Source organism: Labrus bergylta, chromosome 7 (assembly GCF_963930695.1).
Source record: "Labrus bergylta chromosome 7, fLabBer1.1, whole genome shotgun sequence".
Classification (NCBI taxonomy): domain Eukaryota; kingdom Metazoa; phylum Chordata; class Actinopteri; order Labriformes; family Labridae; genus Labrus; species Labrus bergylta.
In genome coordinates, this window is record NC_089201.1 from 31803167 (window position 1) to 31826261 (window position 23095).

At 40.8% G+C, this 23095-nt stretch overlaps 1 protein-coding gene and 1 pseudogene across 1 annotated transcript in view; both read left to right on the forward strand.

The window, feature by feature from the left end:
* Window positions 1-23095, forward strand: part of LOC136179606 (NLR family CARD domain-containing protein 3-like) — a 360535-nt gene that overhangs the window by 166092 nt on the left and 171348 nt on the right. The window lies entirely within an intron of this gene.
* Window positions 13204-18582, forward strand: LOC136179600 (electron transfer flavoprotein beta subunit lysine methyltransferase-like; annotated as a pseudogene).

The following is a 23095-nucleotide window of genomic DNA, read 5'->3' on the forward strand; positions in this document are numbered from 1 at the left end:
CTGCAGTCTCTCCCGCTATGATCTGGGATGCAGCTAAAGCCACTTTACGTGGATATCTTATCTCCTATACTTCCCACCTAAAGAAAGTTCAGGAGAGTAACAGGAAAACTCTGGAAAGAGAAGTCTATCATTTAGAACTGCTGCATAAACAATCTCCTACCATTGCAAACCTTAAAACGCCAGTGACTGCAAAGACTAAACTTAATTTGGACCACACTCGTCATATTCAGAAGTTACTAATAGACACTAAACAAAAATATTATGAATTTGGAAACAAATGCAGTCGCTAACTTGCACATCAACTGAAGACTCAGAACAATGACCGCCTGATCAGCCATATAAGGACTTCAAGTGGCACTGTTTCATTTGACCCTCTGATTATTAACTCTACATTTAAAGATTTTTATGAATCCCTTTATAGCTCAGAGAAGAACGATTACGAAAACATAACCTCTGATCTAAATACTATCTCTTTACTTACCGTTACAGAGCATGATCGTTCTACTTTAAATGCTGCATTTACACCAGAGGAGGTGTGGTCTGCGATTCAGGCTATGCCAAGCGGGAAATGCCCGGGCCCGGATGGGTTTCCGCTAGAATTTTACAAGAGGTTTTGGTCCGAGATCCATTCAATTCTCATGCGGCTGTCAATAATATTCTAAAAGGTGAATCTCCCCCTTCTTGGAGGCATGCCTCTATTAGTTTACTTTTAAAAAAGGACAAAAATCCTTTGGAGTGCTCGTCATATAGGCCTATCAGTCTTCTCAATGTGGACTTGAAAATGTGCTCCCTAAAATCATCAAACCGGACCAGACGGGTTTTGTCAAATCTAGATATGGCACGGATATTGTGCGACGTGCATTAAATATCGTGAATCTTCTTAACACCCTCAAAGACCCAGCACTTGTGATCTCTCTGGATACTGAAAAGGCCTTTGACCGAGTAGAATGGTCCTTCCTGTTTGCAGTGTTAGATAAATTTGGTCTGGGTTCTAATTTTATTAATATCTTTAAAACTATTTACTCTGACCCGAAAGCCAGTGTCAATACTAACGGCCTATTGTCTGATTGTTTTCCAGTGCGCAGAGGCTGTAGGCAGGGCTGCCCCCTGTCTCCTCTTCTGTTCACGCTCTTCATTGAGCCCCTGGCAGAGGCCATCAGGACTAATCCTGATATAACTGGAGTCACAGCGGGTGAAGATAGACATGTTATTTCCCTGTTTGCTGATGATGTTTTGCTGTATCTTAGTAAACCTGATAAATCTATTCCTGCAGTCTTGAACTCTATAGCCTCATTTAATGCTTTGTCAGGTTATAAAATTAATTTTGGCAAATCTGTTGCCTTACCTTTCAACATACCCCATAATAAGCCTCTACAGTCTCCTTTCCATTTATCTTTAGGGGGTCTCAAATACTTGGGTATTTACATCACTCCAGATTTAAATAATTTATTTGAGACTAACTACTCTCCCTTAATCCTAAAAATTCAGAAAGATTTGCAGAAGTGGACCTCCTTGCCAAACTCTATTCTTGGAAGAATCAATACTATAAAAATGAATATCCTTCCTCGGTTAAATTACCTCTTTCAAAATCTACCATGTTACTTGACCCCAGCATTTTTTAAGTCACTCAACTCCTGTATTTCCAAATACATTTGGAACAATAAGCATCTGAGAGTTACATTTTCTAAACCAAAAGATTTTGGAGGCTTATCCCTCCCAAATCTAAAGCTGTATTTCTGGTCATCTCAACTTAAAATGATGACGGACTGGTGTCTAAATAGGCAAGACTGTTATGACCTTAAAGGTTTTTAAGTGGACCCAAAAGCAAGACCGGAAAACAGGGTAGTGGGTAAAGGGGTATTTATTGACGTGAGGCTGGTGAAGGCTGGTGAGGCTTGAATGAGAGGCTGGGTGGTGAGGCGCTGGAGCTCGGTAGTTGGAGGCACTGGGGGAAAAAAAGAAGACAAGGGAATAATTAGTTACAGGTATCCAAAGCACAAAAAGTTTACTGATGCTGCGACGCCAATCTACCACGGCGTAGGCGGAAATAATCTGGCAGCTTGCGAGAGTTGAACCAGGGTATAAATGCTGCAGCCGGTGATTACAGATGACGAACAGGTGAGTGATTGCAGGGAGCTCCAGCAGCTGATAAGCCACACCCAGCCTCTGAAAGAACAAAAACACAAGCACCAAACAAGGAAAAAAACACAGAACTGTCCAATCACCACAAAGACTCTTTATGGGTTGGGCTTGAATCCTCAGTTTGTCGCCCTAGACGGCTTAACTCACTCCTGTTTGTCAACAATATAGACCAATTGAAATCACTTCACAATAACTACATTATCTTTAACACACTACTGGTCTGGAGAGATATTCAAATATATTTGAATATTCCCTCTTTTATTTCTGCTTGTTCGCCTCTGGCATTGAATCCTGATTTTCCTGTGCAAATCAGAAGTATTGGCCTCCTGGAGTGGTCCTCCAAAGGTCTATCAGATCTTTCAGACCTGTTGATCTCTGGTTCTGTTAAGACGTTTGAGCAAATTAAAAATGATTTTAACATTCCTCATAAGGACTTTTACAGATATCTCCATGTCCGTCACTTCACACAGTCGCTACTGGAGAAAGATTTAATCCGATTGAAACTCTCAGAAATTGAAAATGTCTTGGTTTCTGCCAAATCACTTAAAGGTATTATCTCCAAGTTTTATGCTTTACTGTTGTACACTGATTCTTCAGATTATGAGTCTTTGAGGCCGCTGTGGGAATGTGATCTAGGGGTAACATTCAGTGTTGAAGATTGGGAAAGAATCTGCAGTGGAATTTTTCCAAAGTGCACCTCGATCTCCTACATGAACAAAATTTTACATTTTTCCACAGAACTTATTTTACACCTGTTCGCCTCCAGAGAATGTTTCCCAGCTCCTCAAACCTTTGTTTTAAATGTAAGATACATAAAGGTACATTTATTCATGTGTTTTGGTCATGTGACCGTATCCAAACATTTTGGAGAGGGCTTCATTCTGTGATCCACGAGATAACTGGTGTTCCCATTATCCCCTTCCTTTTATCTGTTGAATCACTAAGGGTCTTTTTCATTCAGATGTAAAAGTTCTGTTAGTTAATCTTTTGTTTCTGGCAAAAAAGTGTATCTTGCTACGTTGGTCTGCTCCACAGATCCCAACTGTTGATGTGTGGATTTCACAAATCGCAGCCTTACTCCCTTTAGAGAAATTGACTCATGACCTCAGTCATAAAACTGACGAATGCTGGAGACTGTGGAAGGATTCTTTCCTTCAGAGACTCTGAAGCAGTCGCCCTGCAAGACACTGTGCAACTTAAACTGCAAACCTGTCTGTGCTACTCATTTATTTTCTGCTTCATTTACACTGTTACTATTTTTGTGTGACTACTTGTCTATATTTATGCAGGGTTTCTTCCTGGCTCTGAACGGGCCTTTGGGGGGTTGACTTTACGCGCTGTAGTAAATGTTCGACCCTCGTATAACAGTATAGTCTGAGTCTGTATTACCTTATTTGACAGAAATCTGTGCATTTCCTGTTATATCTGACCATTTTATAAATAATATTATCATTATGCTTAAGTTACTGAAACCACAATTAAATCTGGTAAAGATTTTTTTTTTTTATTGTAACAGTGAAACAGGGGAGGAGAGGGATTTTGAGGGAGAGGGGTGTAATGAGATTGAGAGAGGGGGGGTCACATCCTCAGTGCATTTCACCCTCTTCCTATGATGGCTGCTCTTTACCTTTAAATTGTGTTTTAGTTTTACATTTGTTTACGTACATTTATTTGAGTTAAGGTATTATGTCAAGTAATCACAGATTTCAGTCACAGATCATTTGGATCATTTGATCAAATCAGGAAATTGAGAAATAATAAAAATCTATTTGCTGTTTGACAGTCTGTGTGGAGAAGTTCACAGACTACAGCTGGCTACAGACTTTTCACTACAAGTCAACAGGTGTGCGCGGTGGTTGGCGTTCCGGTGTGTGTGTGTGTGTGTTTGCAGCCATGTATGTTGGTGTGTCTCGTCTCGGCGTGCCCCCGTGATGACCCGTCTGCAGACAGCAGAGGAGCAGGGACAAGTAGCTGCAGCTACATCATACACGGTTTAGTTTAGTTTTAACATGACTGTTGGGATAAATATTTACCGCCATGAAGAACATTACTCTTTGAAATGAACTCGCCAAACGGAAAATCAACCCTCATTTAGCGCTTGTGAGTGTCAGCGGAGCGTCATGAACCAGTCAAAAGAAACCAACAGTCAATCAGCTGGCTATCCAGCGCGAGCCACATGCGTAAACGGATGAGAGGGGAGATGACTGCTAGAAGTCAGAGACGTCGTATTTAAGTTTATGTTCTGCTTGTTCAACAGTCGTTTGATGTATTGATATTTTTAAAACATTCAGAGAGGATTTGATTTGCAATTTGAATCGTCTTTTTTTTTCTTTTGGCGCTGGTGATTTTCCTTTGGCGCTGGGTAAAACCTCTTTGGGGGGCGCCAAAGAATTCTCTATGCAGGAAAAACCCTGAAATGTATACAAATATTTGTGTTTTTCTCTGTGATATTTCTGATGTCTTTGTATACATTATTTGCAGCATCTGTTAGTTTGGGGTTTTTTGTTTAGTTTATTTTCAGTATTGTTTTTATTGTTTGTTTCCTCTCAAAATTGAAAAACTCAATGAATAAATAAATGAATAAAAGAGAATAAGAGATCATTGAAACTGATCTTTCGTGGCTCATAATATATATTTAATTTGTTTGTGACTTAGTTTTTGAATTTCTAAAGGGGCAAATTAAAGGAATATTTTTGTTGTAATTAAAACTTGTATTTGACGCAACGCGCCGTGAGGATGTGAATTACTTCGGGGACTTAACCAACTATTATAAAAGATTTACTCTGATAATCTTTGTTGTGTTAAATATATTAATTTGGGGGTTTGGTTCATTCATGATGATTTAAACTATATAGGTTGATCTTCCAAAATGATCCTATTGTGGCTATTTGTCCAAAAACAAAATGATAAACAAACCACAGAAACTCAACAAACAGCCACTGATGCACCGTTCCAGTGAGGCCTTACGCACGCAATAAGTTCAATGTCCAGTCGGGATCTTTTGTTTCTTCATTTAATTTAGACATACAAACATTTCCAACTGCATTCATTGACCTGTCTCATTGACATGTGGTCAAAAAACCTGTGTCCCTTCCTGGTGCATCACCCAACAGTGACACACCTGGAACATTAAGGGTTCCTAATCAACCCATGTACACACACACACACACACACACACACACACACACACACACACACACACACACACACACACACACACACACACAGAGGGACTCACACACACAGACACACTCACACACACAGATACACACACACACACACACACACACACAGAGGGACTCACACTCACACACACACACACTCACACAGATACACACACACACACACACACACACTAAATCACACATGCACACACACACACTCACACTCACACACACACACACACACACACACACACACACACACACACACACACACTCACACACACACAGACACAGAGAGACTTACACACACGCACGCACGCACGCACGCACGCACGCTCGCTCGCTCGCTCACTCACTCACTCACTCACTCACTCACTCACTCACACACAGACACACACAGACACACATACTCACACACATATACACAGACACACACACACTCACACAGACACAGAGAGACTTACACACACACACACGCACACACACACACACCCTCTCCCAGGTGTGTAAAGCTCAGTAGAGTATTGGTTGTGTAATCTTGACTGAGGTCAGTAACATGTTGCTGTCTTTATTGACATGAACAGCTGTATGAATGTTTGGATGATGTCTGTAGAAAGCTGACATTTGAATGATCCACAATAACAGAATGACAAAGTCTCTCTACTTATTTTAGGGACACACTCACTTATTGGACCTAGTTATGTTGTTATGTTATCATCTGATTGATCATTCTTTTTATTCACATCTTTTATTCTTTATTCAGATTGAGGGACTGCAGTTTGTCAGAGATCAGCTGTTCTTCTCTGGCCTCAGCTCTGAAGTCCAACCCCTCCCATCTGAGAGAGCTGGACCTGGGCTTCAACAATCTGCAGGATTCAGGAGTGAAGCTGCTGAGTGACCTTCAGGAGAATCCAGACTACAGACTGGAGTCTCTGAGGTGAGTACAGGGTTGGGTTTAGTCCATCCTGGTCTCTACAGGGTTTCACTAAACACAGTTCAGGATTCGTACAGTCATTAAAAACCTTGAAATGTTTTTGAATTTGAAAATACAATATTTCCAGTCACAAAGCAGATGCATGGAGTGCTGCATGGGTGTTGTAAATTATTTTGGTAATTAGTTCCTCTGCTGCTCTTCCGTGCGGGGATCCAACTTAGAAGTTTTTGAAGAAGTCTGAGGCACTCAGAGGGTTCAGCATAAAAAGCCTTTAATTCATCAGGGCTACAGATTCATAAAAACATGCCAACATGTTTCAGCCATACAGGCCTTCATCAGGGCAGGTACAAAATGGCAGCCAAGCTACTTACTTTAACGCTTTACAGCCAGTCACATGATCAGTAGTAGTCACATGGTTTAGTAAAAAGGTTACACATTTAAACAAAGAAAGTTAATCATCAAAATGTAAACATCATACCAAGGCAGATGAGAACTACAATTTAGAAGTGACTAAATATACAAACAAATTACTACAAAAGTGATGAAAAAAACAAAACAATACACCAAGAGGAAAGGAGAAAAGTCCAGGGGGCTCATCTATCAACAGTGTGTGAGCACGGATCTGTGAGTAATGAGTGTGTAAGAACATTCCCACGCAAAGAGTGGAATTTATCAACTTGTTCTTTTACTTAGAAATGTGTGTAAATATAAGCACAGCTCTGAGCATGCTTACACACAGAATCTAGAGGTAGAACATTGAAACTACAAATAAAAAGCACCACGAGTGTCACAGCACGCCAGAATCCATCTCAACCTAGATGCATGTTCCCAGTTTTTATAATTCAAAACACAAAATAAGTGATTTTGTGTGGTTTGAAACAGACCTGTTGCCTAATTGGTGTGAAAACCTTAAAAAGTCGGCTGTGACAGGCGTTACTTTGAAATGTTGCATCATGGCTGGTTTTGCATTATTAGATGATTTGGTGAAGCGTGCGCTCTGCAGTAAGTTCAAAAGAGCGCACTGATCCGTTTGGTCCAGCTTGTTCTGTTGGGAGAGCGTCACTGTTTGATTAATCCCCCAGAGAGAGCTGTGCCCCCGACCACGCTGTAAATGTTCAAGGGTGAAATTGTGGAGCAGATACTTCTGGCTTTTGTGCTGTGATGCGTTGTTATTTTTTGCACTGAACTTATTCTCAAACTTCATCTTGGTGTTTTCTCCTCTGACCTGTCACCTTCTCTCATGCAGCATTTGTTCTTTTGTTAATAACTTCCACTAAGTGAAAAGACTAATCATTTATCTGGGTCACTTAGCGCGAGAGTTACTAACCTTATTTTATCTCTTTATTTATTTATCTATTTATTTATTTCCCTTTTTTATTCAACCTCTTCCACTTCCATTCCTGTTGTTATGAAGCTCCTTTTCTTTGCTCTCGTAGTCATTATTCCGGCGAGGTAAATATATTCAGGTGGTTTTTAAAGAGGTGTGTTGTTACCATAAATGGTTCATTGGAGGCGTTTCTGAATGTAAATGTCCCCGAACGTGTGCGAGCCTGCAGGTTAAGAACATGGGATTTATCAACACTGATTACCTACCGATGTTCTTAACCAGCAGGCTCGTGCACGTTCTCCTAATTTATGTGGAAGTGGAGTTAAAACTCAGAACATCAGCATTACAGTAATGCTCATTAATCTCTCTCTCATTTCTAGCATCTTAATTGGGGAAAAAAAAGTAATTTCTCCTCTCGACATCCCAATGAAATGCATATTTCTGTTTGATTTCATCACCGATTGTACAGCCCATTAGCATTCCCTCAGACTTATTTATATTTAATGTGTACCCTGAAATGACTCTTTAATTACCTTCATTAGTACTTCACCTGACTGTTCAGGCTTATAGAAATAAATTCAGATATCATCAGCATACATCGCCAATTTGTGATTTTCTCCTGCTATAGATATGCCTTTTATTTTTTGTTCTACCTTCATATATTCAGCCAGCGGTTCAATAGATAGTACGAACAGCAATGGTGACAATGGATCCCCTCGTCTGGTAACTTTTGAGATCTTAAAAATACATTTACATTACTCCATTAACTCTTTCTCTGACATTAGGCTGCTTGTTCATAGCTTTCAACCAGCTTATAAAGTTGGTGTGAAGTCCAAATTGACTTTGGGTTTCAAACAGACAGGCTGGTTGTTAATCTTCATGTCAAACACTTTTTGAATTCCAGCTCATCACAGACCGACTCTTTACAAACTGACAGATGTTTACAGACACTTAAATGTCTGCTGTGTCTGTTTAGCGTCTTTTTAATGTCCGTCTTTTCTCCCTTATTAAACTCTGCTAATGTTGAGAAGTTTCACTGAAGTCTGATCCAGTCAATTAGTGATATTTGATAAGGGGGCGTGTCTGTCCATAAAAAGACTTCCTGGAAGGCTGGTCTCAAGTTTCCTCGATCCTCTGTGCTGAAAATAAGAGACCTGAGACGTCCATCAACATGGCGGCACAGAACGACTTCCGGTTCAAGCGACGAAAAATAAGAGACATGAGGAGTAGCCATTCAGATTGAGAGCAGTTAGACATTCTTCATCAAACTGATTAGAGCAAAGTTCATGTTTGTTATTTTTCTGTTATTTAAAGTCAGAATAAATTCAGTTTAATGATCTCTGAAATATGACGTGAAGTTCTGTTAACTTTGCACCAAACAAAGAAATGTTCTTCAGAGGGACACTTTTTCATTTCCCTGTGAGGACACTTGAGATAAATCACTTGAACCTTTACATCAGTAAACGTTGAATCAGCACTTCCTCTTTCCCCTGAGTGTGTTTAGGTCTTAACATGACCTGTGCTCAGGTGTGTTGGTGGGGCGTTGCTGTCTCAGGGGGCAGAAAGCAGCTGCACCATGGACCAACAAAAACCTGCTCTAAAGTCATGGTGCAGTATTTCCATGCTATTTAAAGGCTGCATTAGTAAGATGGTGAGATGCACAGACACAGACAGGTTCACATTGTTCTTCCACAAGGCTCGTAACACACACAGGGACAGATTACACACAGCACACCTGTGAGACACTGCAGTTCATCCAGGTGGAAATAACTCTTTAAGGTGTGTTTAATGTCTGCTGTTATTTCTGTCCCAAAAGGCAGAGAAAATCAGAAACTGCTGCTGCTAGATTTAAACACAGTTTACATGAATCAACAGTAAACACATCACTCAACTGTCTGTGACATGATGATGCCTTCAAGGACTCTCAGTAAACACATCACTCAACTGTCTGTGACGTGATGATGCCTTCAAGGACTCTCAGTAAACACATCACTCAACTGTCTGTGACATGATGATGATGCCTTCAAGGACTCTCAGTAAACACATCACTCAACTGTCTGTGACATGATGATGCCTTCAAGGACTCTCAGTAAACACATCACTCAACTGTCTGTGACACGATGATGCCTTCAAGGACTCTCTGTCCCTTTAAGCTTCAAGTCACCAATACGAGTGACCACGAGAGCTGAAAGGTGGCGTGCTACTTTCCACGCCCACTTCACTTCTGAGCAGGACTGAAGTCCCTGCTGCTCTTCATACTGGATGTTCTGTATCACTGATAATCAGAATAATCATGATAACGATGATATTATATGATCAGAATAATCATGAAGTCTCTCTCAGAGTCTAATCTCTCATTTATCTCTTTTTATATCAACAGCTGGAGGAGGAGTCTTTAAAGAGAGGATCCTGCTGATCACAGAGCTGGAAGCAGCAGCTGGTGTGTTGGTGAGTCTTTAACTGGGCTGTGTTACTGGGAGACTGACGGACCAATCACAGTGCAGATGACTCTCAGTGCTGCAGTCTGAGCTGCTCTGAGATCAGCTCCACCGTCACACACAGGACCATGACCTCGGACATTTTTCTATCCTCATATTCTGAATTTAAACTGCTTCATGACTCAGCGACCGAAGATGAACTCTTTGATTTGGATATAAATGTTTCTGTTGCAGCGCCACCCTGTGGACATGTGTAGTGGTGCATTCATTGACTCATATTCACAGATAACAGTAGAAGTTGATTCCACCTGTGCAAGTTAAAGTGTGAAGTTCTGCTTTTAACCACGAGTCGTTGGTCGTCTGATAATAAATCAGTCGTCTCTTTGTTGGATCAAAACAAAGAGGAGGCTTCACTGAGTTTTTAAAAGAACTACAAACAGGATGTCTGGATCCAGGTGCAGAGTCAGCACCTGAATATTTGATGTAATATGAGATGATATAAAAAGAGCTGAATAACATGCAGACTCAATCATTGATATTCATTCATCATGTCAGGGTAACAACGGACACGTTATCAAACTATCTTTATTTTTAACTTCTGATGTTTATTACACTTTGATGTTTGAACCTTCTGTTTTTATTATCTCAGGATTTTAAATAGAAATAAATTCAATCTGTGGAGGGTTTTATTTGAATAATAATTCATGTTTAGGTTCTGTTGCTGCTATCACTGCTTTCTGCTAGCAGGTGTCACTGTTTCCACAGTTTTCTCCCAGACTGATCGATCTGAAGAGATTATTTCTCTGTCTGCTCTCTGTAATTTTCTTCTCCGCTTGTATTTGAAATAAAACTTTGTTTTCCACAAAGATCCACACATTTGTCCTTCTCCCCCCTCACCTGACTCTTACTCTTTATTTCAATCAGTAAAGGTGCGGTCTCTGTTAGTGAAAGTGTTCTGAGACAGACTCACATTTCATTCAGCTCCACAGTGTGATATTGTCCACACAAACATGCTGCTTCTACACAGAATTAGAGTAGAATGTGGTATTAAATAAATATAGTAAATTGTATAAATATATCTGATTTTTAAAGATTGTAAAATGATTTATTTCTTTGCTTCAAACTGGGGGAGGCTTTCACATGATCACGTCTTAAGGACTCACATAGCACTGACACAGGTTCACCACCAGGGGGAGCTGCAGCATTACGCTCTCTATAATGAGGCATCCAGTTGAACGTGATTGCAGAGAAACAAAAGATAATGGGCCTCATTCACTAACAGATATGTGCTTAAACCGTGTGTACGAACGTTTGAAGCACAAAATCAGGGGGCTCATCTATCAACAGTGTGTGAGCACGGATCTGTGAGTAATGAGTGTGTAAGAACATTCCCACGCAAAGAGTGGAATTTATCAACTTGTTCTTTTACTTAGAAATGTGTGTAAATATAAGCACAGCTCTGAGCATGCTTACACACAGAATCTAGAGGTAGAACATTGAAACTACAAATAAAAAGCACCACGAGTGTCACAGCACGCCAGAATCCATCTCAACCTAGATGCATGTTCCCAGTTTTTTTTAATTCAAAACACAAAATAAGTGATTTTGTGTGGTTTGAAACAGACCCGTTGCCTAATTGGTGTGAAAACCTTAAAAAGTCGGCTGTGACAGGCGTTACTTTGAAATGTTACATCATGGCTGGTTTTGCATTATTAGATGATTTGGTGAAGCGTGTGCTCTGCAGTAAGTTCAAAAGAGCGCACTGATCCGTTTGGTCCAGCTTGTTCTGTTGGGAGAGCGTCACTGTTTGATTAATCCCCCAGAGAGAGCTGTGCCCCCGACCACGCTGTAAATGTTCAAGGGTGAAATTGTGGAGCAGATACTTCTGGCTTTTGTAGCCGTGATGCGTTGTTATTTTTTACACTGAACTTATTCTCAAACTTCATCTTGGTGTTTTCTCCTCTGACCTGTCACCTTCTCTCATGCAGCATTTGTTCTTTTGTTCGTAACTTCCACTAAGTGAAAAGACTAATCATTTATCTGGGTCACTTAGCGCGAGAGTTACTAACCTTATTTTATCTCTTTATTTATTTATCTATTTTTTTATTTCCCTTTTTTATTCAACCTCTTCCACTTCCATTCCTGTTGTTATGAAGCTCCTTTTCTTTTTATTATAAAAAAGTAATAAATGTAATGAGATGTCTTGTAGGAATGGATTGGGGAGCTGATGTTGCTGCCTTAAAATATATATATGTGGCGTTAATTAGAACTAGGATTGAGTATGGGAGTGTGGTATATGGATCTGCAGCAAAGACAACACTTGCAAAGTTAGAAATGATTCAGGCACAGGCTCTTAGGATATGTATTGGGGCAGTGAAATCATCTCCAATATGTGCACTTCAGGTAGAAGTAGGAGAGATGCCACTATGTTTAAGGAGGAAACAGCTATTAGCTAATTATTGGCTGAACTTGAGAGGACATGGAGATAGTCACCCAACAAAATCAGTGTTAAAGGATTGCTGGGAAAAAGAGAGAACAATTAAGTCCAGTTTTGGATGGATAGGGGATAGAGTGGCAAGAGATATGGGAGTGTATGACAAGGATATCAGTCCAGCTGTTTTATGGCCACCAGTTCCAATGTGGATGCTTGAGACAGCTGAAGTAGACTTGGAGTTACTAAAGATAAAGGAAAGGAAAAGAAATGTTGATTTAGTGAGTGAATTCTATGAACACATAGAACAGAGATATGGAGATCATGTACAAGTATTCACAGATGGATCTAAAGACCCGATGACAAATGCAACAGGATCAGCTGCGTTTATCCCAAAAGGTTCAAGGTTGAAGTAGTGAAGAGAACGTCAGATTTCCTGAACGTGTACACAGTAGAGTTGTACGCCATTTTAGTTGCATTAGAATGTGTTGAGCAAATGAAAGGAAGGAAAGTGCTGATATGCAGTGATTCAGTCAGCGCTTTATACAGTATTCAATCAGGATCATCTCACAGTCGTCAAGATGTATTATATGAAATCATATTTACACATTCCCAGGTGGTTAAACAGGGGACAGATGTGATGTTCATGTGGGTTCCAGCACATTCAGGTATAGCAGGAAATGAAAAGGTGGACAGGTTGGCAAAGGAAGCTGTAAAGAAAGAGAGGATTGATATTAACATCAAATGATCTCAGTCAGAGGGGAAACAAGTCACATGGAGTAAAATCAAACAGGAATGGCAACAATATCGGAACAATCAGACAAAGGGAAGACATTTATATTCAATTCAGAGGGAAATAGATAAAGTAAAATACAGAGGGAGCAACAGAAGAGAGGAGGTCGTAATGTCCAGGTTAAGAATCAGTCACAGTCATTTAAATAGCTCTCTACATATCACTGGAAAACATTCATCTGGTCTTTGTGAGATATGCAATCTAGCAGAAACAGTTGAACATGTAGTTATTAAATGTAGAAAGTATGTAGCACATAGACAGAACATGATGTCAGAAATGGAGAGAGAGGGACTCGTAAGAAGAGATGTAAAAAGTATTTTGGAGTGTGGGGAGAGAGGGAGAGGACGAAGATGCTTGTTTAAATCTCTCTTGAGAACAGGTTTATTGAGGAGGATTTAGGAATGTGAGTAATAATTAAATCCAGCAGATGGCAGTAATGCAACTTTTTGGATGCCAGCCAACGAAGAAGAAAGTTGTGTGTTTTCATTTCTTATCGGGTTTTAAGATGTTAAAAAACGACAGAAGGTGACAGAGACATAAGAAGGGCTCTGACGAGTAGCTCCGTGGCTAACTGGTCATGTTTGGACTCTTTAAGTCCTCTACATGGAGCAGGTGTGTTAAAGGCTCGTTCACAGCATTCAGACGGAGGTGTGTGTCTCACAGCCGCAGATTTATCGGTGAAAACACGGAGGTGGTCGGAGAGCAGAGCCTCACCCCGGAGCTCAGACTGAGGCTGTTCACTCCCAGCTGCAGATTCTGGACGGAGAGACCCGAACTGTGGCCCTACGAGGACCCGTACTGGGCGATCTACTGGCCCGGAGGACAGGCGCTGTCACGGTGAGATCTCTAATATACCTGTTTCATTCACCTTTCACCTCTTTAGTAGTGACGTCACTAACAGCTGTTGGTGCACAGCTGCTTTACATCCCCGTTGTAAATCATTCAAACGACAAATGTCAAAGTTACTGGAAAATGATATGTACACTTTGAATTGTACAAAAATCTAGGTAACACTTTACAGGTCCGCAAATTTCGTCGTAATTAGGTGATAATTAGACAAACTTTTTTTTGATTTCATTGAAATTACCCCTGAATTTCATGACAATTGAGTGAAAATTAGCACGTAACCTCTTTGAAATAATGCCCGATCTTAATTGTAAGCAAGTCCTAATTGGTAAGTAACTGTTTTTTCCAATTTCTTTGAAATTACCCCCAAATTTCATGGTAAGTAGGTGACAATTATCAAATCATTTATTTGAAATGAAATCACAATTCACCACAAAATGATCACCGAGTAATTATATTCTGCTATTTCCAGAGAAGCAGGTGATAAATAGCTGCTCATTTCTTGAATACATTCCCAGTAAAGTAATATGAAGTTAGGTCCATGGTTTCCTCTAATTAGAATTACCTTGGAAATCTAAACTAAATAAATGTATTTATGAGCGCCCGCGTCTGCAGCGGCGCGTCTCGGTGTGATCGCGGCCTCAGAGGGCAGAACAAACACCTAGCTGTGGGAGTGTCACCCACCTGGGGGAGGGGCTACTGCCCTTTGTGATGTCATGAAGGGAACATCTCCAAACGGCCTGTTTGAGCACACATTTTCTGAAAAGTGGAGCAGGGAGAAGACGGAGAGGATGGACTTTTCTCATCATTGGGGGGTTTGTAGACGGACTAGAGACACATGTTAGAGTTAGAGGAACATGGGGGAGTGGGTTTAGCAGAATATGTGACCTTTAAAGTCGATAAATATGGTGTTAAAATATGAACTTTAATGCAGTTAAAATGAACAATGATTGTGGTGTTTCTCCTCACTCTGATTATATTTTCTCTTCTTTGCTGCTACGTCCACGTCCGTCATATTCGCCGGTTTGAATCTCGTCCAATCACTGAACTGTATCCACTCCTCCACTCACCTGTGCGCTGTCATTGTCTGGAGGAAACTGTAGTGACTTTTTGTATCAAATTTGGACCCAGATTAAACCTACATCCGAACCCAATGAAGCCGCAACATTTTGAAGTTCTGAATCTATTTTCTGTTTTCTTCACGGTGTAATTGTAGTCCTTAAAGTTTGCAAAGTCCTCTTCAGAGACCGGACCTGGAGGCCAAAGAACATGAGCACAGGAAGCTGTATTCATGGAGTCATAAAGCAGTGAGCCCTTCAACTGAAGAGACTAAAACAGACAAAGATTACAGTATGTATGGCTTTGCAGGGGCGTGGGGACAAGCTTCTTCACGCCCTCTTTTCACCATCTGATCTGTTCAACTTCATCTTTATTGGTAACTTTAAGGATTCACCTTTCTGTATTGCTGTACTGAACTTTCTTTCACCCTCCCCTGAGGGCTCCTTCCTGTGTGCTCTGCTAAATGCATTTTTACCCTGAGGCGCAGTTTCAGTTTATTAAGATACAGTTTACTGAGATACATATGATTATGCAGCATGACTACTTGACATAAATGTTGATTATTAGAGAATATAAGGTACATGCATACAGATGAGACACTACAAAACACACCAGCTCCGCCCAGAAACATCCTGAGTCAACCAGAACAAAGCAGAACAGTAAAATCCAGTGAGAGGACAGAGTCTCTGCAGACCCAGTCACCACCACACATGTACGGAGGCCCAGAAGGGACAATGGAGCAGCTTTAGGAGAAGTCTGTATTTTATTTTGAAAAGATACCGACTCTATCTTTAATGAAGTTTTAATGAAATAAGATGATAATGATGATTTGTCCAATGAGACCACGCCTCCCAAACCGAGAATGAAGTCATAAAGACGTGTTGGACGTGACACCATGAAGTTCGGACCAACTACAGGTTGATTTATTTTTTGAAATGTGCATGTGTCTTGGCTCAGTAGGAGACGTCTTAATAACGATATAAAAGCAAAAGTCCTGAGTCAATTGTTCAGCTGGTTCCCTCGTCTTCTCTATTGTTCTCACTAAACTCTCTGAGCTCCAGTGTTTGACTTCAGGACTTCAGCGGCTGCTCAGTGCAGATCTTTAGTGTTGTCAGGAGGTCCAGGACCTTAGCCACCTTTTAGTGAAGGACTTCTAACACATCAGACGCCTGGGACAAAGGCTCACTGTCATTTAAAGATTAGTTTGAGCAGTCGCTTCAATACGTTGAAATTATGCAACAAAGACATTAAGATAAAGGGGTGGCGATGGCCTAGTGGTTAGCTCGAGGGCCACAATGTGCAGAGACCGTAGGTTTGATTCCGACCTGTGGGACGGAGCAGGAAGTGACTCTGGCGTCTCGTTGGTTTCACAAACCTAAACAGCTGTTTTGTTTGTTTCTGTCTCTGTGTTCAGGTTTCTCCTGGACCACCCCGCAGTGTGTCGGGGTCAGACCGTTCTGGATCTGGGCAGCGGCTGCGGAGCCTCCGCCATCGCCGCCATTCTGTGCGGTGCCGCTCATGTAGTGGCTAACGACATCGACCCTAGTAAGCATTCATTCATCTCTTACTCTACTGTGTTATTTACTCACATCATGACATCACAGCATGGACACATTTTCAGGCTCTTATTTTGATAGGAACATTAAAACATTCGCTGTATGTCGTCAACGGGTGGAAGGTTTTTCTCTCGTGTGGTTGGCTGAGGTCTCAGATGGTTGACGCATGAAGTCAAAAAGCTGTGATGGAGCTCAACATTATTTCATTTTAACGTATGAAATTTTGGGCGATTCAGGGGCGGCTGTGGCTCGGTTGGTAGAGTCGGTCGTCTCTCAACCGGAAGGTTTGGGGGTTCAATCCCGAGCTCCTGCAGCCAGATCTCCGACGTGTCCTTGGGCAAGACGCTGAACCCTGAATTGCTCTCGCTGCTTCATCAGTGGCGTATGTGTGTCTATGAAAGGGATTAGTTATTTCTGATGGTCTCTTTACTCAGCAGTCTCTACCATCAGGGTGTGAATGTGTAGGTGTGACCTGCGGTGTAAAAAGCGCTTTGAGTCTTCAGAAGACCAGAAAAGCGCTTTACAAGCTCAATCCATTTATCATTGAGCTGCAACATTGCTGCATTTTTCATTTGGTTCGGTTTGCTTTCAGACTGCACTTTGTCAAACTAAGCAGAAACCTCCGGTCTTTAAAAATGAAGCCGATGCTGAGGTGTAAAATCCTGCAGTTCATCGAGTGTCCACTAGAGGCTGCATCCTTGTGCAGATCTGTAAGAAATGAAAAGTGAAGCTTTGTCAGGTCTGTCCTCCATGGAGGCCGGGTCGATGGTTTCTGATGCGTTTCAGGAATGCAGGGAATCTAACAATCATCAGCTTTTGTGACAGAGTCGAGCAGATCTGTGGCTGTAAATGAGTTTTTATCTAGAACAGACTTTTTTACTGCATGTATCTGGTTCTTAAGACAAACAAATCATTGTCAGAATCCCGTCTGTGGGAGGTGGTCCTCAGTGCAGATAATGTTCTGCCTGCTGTCAGTATCATGGGGACTTTAAATGAACTACAAACAGAAACCAGAAGACCTTTCCATTGAAAGTTTCTTGTTTTTTAGAAAAATGAATTAAAATGTTCTAAAATATCAGCGTCTCTACGCAATTTGACCAGAATTCAACTTTAATCATTTAAAAAAGTCTCCAGTAAAATCTGCTGAAACTTCTCAGGGGTACAGCCAGGGACACGAGGAACAAGAATCCATTGAAAGTTTCTTGTTTGCTAGCATTGTCTCTTCAAATATAATACTGCGTTGTTAAGTGTAAAACATGGACCTTAACATGATATTAAATGTTTAACCGTTGAAGCGGTAGCTCACAGTGGGTGTGATTAACCTTGTTAAAGACTACACTTAATATTGGCGTGGCACGATCACGGACTGTCATACCAGCTCCATCATGGCTGAAAATGTCCTGGAAAAGTCCTGGAAAATGATCCCTGGAAAAGAGTGTGAACCCTGTATATAGACTGCTGTGATTAAAAGAAACACATGAACACCATGATTCCTTGAAGCCTAACCCTGTGACGTGTTAACCCGCCTGTTTGTGTTCCAGTGGCAGCCGTGGCGACGCACATGAACAGTGAGCTGAACGGCCTGCAGCCTCCTGTGTGTCTCACCCACAACATCATGGGTTCACCGCCCGCCGCCTTCCACCTGATCCTGCTGGGCGACATGTTCTACGACCAGTCCCTCGCCACCAGCCTGCACAGCTGGTTGAACCGCTGCATGGAGACCCACGGCACCAAAGTCCTGATCGGAGATCCAGGAAGAGCTCAGTTTGAGGAGCACGCTATTCCGACGCCTCCTGAGGCCGCTGGCTCAGTTTGAGCTGCCCGACAGTGTGAGAGAGGAGAACTACAGCCTGAGCTGCAGCGGCGTCTGGAGCTACACACCTGAACTCTGAACACCTCAGAGAATTATTCTTCAAGAAAACATGGACTGTGTGAGGTTGAGAGGACTCTGTTTTATTTGAAAGTCACACAAACAAGGAAGGTTGGTACATTTCCCAATCTGAATGATCACTTCTTTTAGATATTTGAATGATCAGCTGTATCAAAACAACTCCCTCTCTTCTGTCTGTGTTCAGGAGAGGAAGCATGGCGCCGTGCTGCTGCTGCTCCGGTAGCCTGGTTAGCAGGGCGGGGCGATATGACCTCAAATCAATATCACGCTTAAAGGCAGGGTTGGTCATTTTCTAAAAGTAGCCTTATGTTGAAAGTAGCATTCCCTCAGTGCTGCGTCTGCAGTCAGGAGCAGTCCTCCTCCAATGATTTCCATGTTTTCAGGAGTGCAGATGTAAAAACGGCTGTGATGTCTGCTTTCAGTTTGACAACTACACACACTCACAATGTGTGTTTCATATTTCATTTTGAATTGATCCTTTATGAATCACTCTGTTTAATAAACATGAACACACACATGAACAAACAGGATCCTGTGGACATGCATTAATGGAGAGGTCTCAGAGTGAGGGGGCGGCCCACAGTGAGCGCTCCAGAGCAGTTTTGGGGTTCAGTGCCTCGCTCAAGGGCAGTGCTCAGGAAGTGGACTGGCACCTCTCCAGCTACCAGGCCAGGGACTTGAACCGGCGACCCTCTACCGCAACTGCCGCCCCCATTTCAATCAAAGACAAACACAGTTCTATGTGAGATGGATATACTTGTATCTTCAAACACACACACACTCTTTGTTCACACACAGGAGGCAGAGAGCACCTCCGTACCAGCAGTGGATTATCTCAGGAATGGTTTTTATTCATTCATTCATTTAATGAGGTGCAATAGCGTGACAAACTGGTGACATATACATGACAAATAAGGCACAGAAAAAACAAACAGACAAGGTCAGGACAGCAACGACAAAATACAATAAGAAAAGAAAGACAGCAAAAATACTGAGACATCAACAGACAGACTACAACTGATCTTTCTTTGTTCCAGCCCGCCCCTCGGTGACCTCTACCCTACAGTAGTTTATATCTGAATGCCTTACAGACCAGTTTCTCTCTCTTTAGAGATCAAACCTGAACAGGAGTGTGACCCGGCCGGGGCTACGTGTGAATCTGGCTCCAGCAGAGTCATCAGGCTGCTCACTTTGAAGCAGCTGGATAAGAGCTCGGCTGCTGTTTGGATCAAGCTTTGAATCTTTGTCCAGCAGGTGGCGCCATCAGTTTTATTTTTCAGACAAGTGAGCAGACTGAAAACAGGAACTGTAATGTATTATTACTACTCAACGTTTTCACATGTAGGTGGCTCTGACTGCTGCGTTCAGGGACATAATAATAATCAGTGAGGACGTTCATGTCCTGCTCTGAATCGTCTTCAAGAAATATTCAAATGTTTAATATTATTTATAGATTATATTCAAGCATACTGAGACCTGTCTTCTGTTGTAAGGATATTATTTATTCTATAATGAGTCAGAATATAAGTAAATATGACATAGATTGACCAACTAAACAGGATGTTTCTCAGTTTTGACGTTGAGCCCCCGAGAGGTTTACCAAACATTTAAGACTTGCTGTTGGGAAATAAAACTTACAGATAAGATCAATAAAAAACAAATTGGATAATTTGAAACAAGAGTACAAATGTTTGGATTCTGCTGATTGTTCCAAATGTTCTGGTGTTGGCGGTGATGGAGTTGAAATCTGAAACTTCATGCAAAGATAATAATCATATTTCTATAAAACAGCTGTGACATGGATCACATGTTAGTGTTAAAGTCTTTAAAGGTCTGATTAGTCTCCTTCATGGAGCTTCAGTACAGATAGGCCTACTTTGACTTTACTGGAATACTTTGATTTGTCAGAGAGGAATTTTAGTCAGGAGTTTGAACTTCTGCTGGATCTCCTTCACACACCCTCATCTTCTTCCTATCTTTTATTTATTCAAAGATATATGCATGTAATGAATTTTTAAAATTCCATTATTCCTCCAAAGTCTGTAACCTCATGACCAGCTGCCTGAAGAGCCCCAACATGCTGTAGTTCCTCCATTTTCCTGATAATATTAACTAATCAATCAACTGTAATCACCAATAAACAACATCAGACTATAGAAAGCATTTAAAAAGGTGATACTGTTATTTAGTAATGTGGTAAATGGTCACTATTCCTCCTTTACAAATAAAGTAACAAGAGTCATGGTGCTTCATTAATCTATAAACAAACCAGGAAACACCTTTGTAATAGACTCAAACTGACAAATGTCTCACCTTTGTCACTTTTTGTACTTTTACTTAAAACTCTGTAGAAGCACTTTTATTACGACTCTGACTGGTGCTCTTGAACTCATCAACATAAACAAGAGGGGTCCTGCAGCGAGTAGTATCCATAGACTGTAAATATTATATATGCATGTGTGGTTGTTAACAGATATCAGACACGGAAGATAAAATATACTTATTGGATATATATTTAATGTAAAACTAAACAAAGATAACCACACAGAGCGCTGAATGAAAGACGCCTCTTATTGGTCACACTTCAAACCGAAACACCGGCGTCTTCAGTAAAGATGGCGGACTGAGTGAAATCACTGCATTCCCGTCGGTTTACTAACTCGCCTGACTTTCCGCGCACTTTTCACCTGTTTTTATTTATTCATTTTTATTTGTCAATTTTATTCCATTAAAAAAAACAATAACGTTAAGAAAAACAAACAAACATAAAATCTAAAAAAAAAAATTTGCAGAATACTATAATCAACTAATTCATGAAATTTCAACAACTTTAACTGAATGAATATCGGGTTTGATGGATCTCTATACCGACTTCTACTGATGATTCTTATGGCTCTTTTTTGCAAAATGAAAATTGAATGGGTGAATGTTTTACAGGCACTTCCCCATACTTCAACACAGTATGTGAGATATGGAAGACTCAAGAATTCATTCATTACACATAACCACTAAATGGTTTTAACAAGAAAAGGGCAGCGAGCTGGTCCTATAAGAGCGATAGTGCGTTAAACACGGTCATTGACGACAATGTGCTTCTGAGATTTTAAGTGTGTTTAAAAACTCTGATTGTTGCTGGATGTGTTTCACTTTTATCTGTTAGTCGTTCTAAACTTGTTAACATTTGGTTTAATGTGTCTGTAGAATTTGAGTCTTTATGTGATAATAATATAAAATTATGTTTGCCAAAATAAATGTTTAAATCACTTAGATGAACTTCTTCTATTCTTCTTTTGATAATGTTTGACATTTTATTAATGTTGCTTATGTTCTTTTTTTAAATCAGAATTCATGTTGTGAATGGTCTGAACCACTGGGCTTTATACTAGCAGAATTTATATAAAAATAATAATTGTATCCAACCTTTTCCAATTTGTTATTTACATGTGAATAACATTCGGTTCCAACTGAAAAAGGTTCTGAGACCCACTTTTGGGTCCCGACCCATCCGTTTAGAAACACCACATTTGCCCAACAGATGCAGAGGGCCCCCAAATGACTAAATCTGCCACTGGTTATACATGTGGGGCTGATGTTCCCTACACAAACCAAACTGTCCCTGGGATTTAGTGAGCATTATTGTTGCCATAGTAACAAAGGGATCAAACCCAAAAACAAAGCAGCATAGGGGCTAAGTTATGAGATTCAAAGAGGTAAAAGAAGGACATTGATTGTTATTAACTAAGTCTTTAACGGTCTGAAAACCACAACTATTGCTGAAGATGATCCCAGCTCACTTTGTTTAGTTTGCTAAACCTAGTTAGCTTGGATTAATGCTTTTTACTTTGATTCCAGCAGAGGGAGACGATCACCAAGAAACCTGAACTAACAAAAGTCATCACTGTTTCAGTTCCAGGGAATAACAAGAAGGGGAGGAGAAACTCTGAGCTGATACGGGTTTCCAAGAAACCAAAGTGAAAGTGTTCTGTGAGTCAAAGATTAGGCTCCATTTTGAGTGGACAGAGCAGAAGGACAAAGACGTGTGAGACAGGGTGAGTTTAATTCAACATTATTAGGACTTTACTGTTTAAACCTCTGGTTCATCAGTTAATGAAGCAGGTTCATGCTGAGTAATACTTTAAAACTGATCACATACAGAGCAGGATCAGCTCTGTGAATGTGGACTACTTTGAATACTGCTTTGGAAGGGGCAAGTAAAATACATTTTGTGTACACACACACACTCTCACACACACACTCTCACACACACACACACACTCTCACACACACCCAGCTATCTGATTTGTTTTGGGACTTTGTCCTCGGCTGATCTTTAATCCTAACTCTTGAGTTTCTCTCGTATTGTTTCCTGTTTGTCAGGACTCCTGCGGTCTGAGCTCAAAGTCAGCGTTAATGGTTTTCTCTCACGTTAAATGAAGTCCAGAGAATGACTCACTTTTACATTTAACAGGAAATATTTTCTCCACCTCTTCAAGCAGTCACAACAAAATACTGCA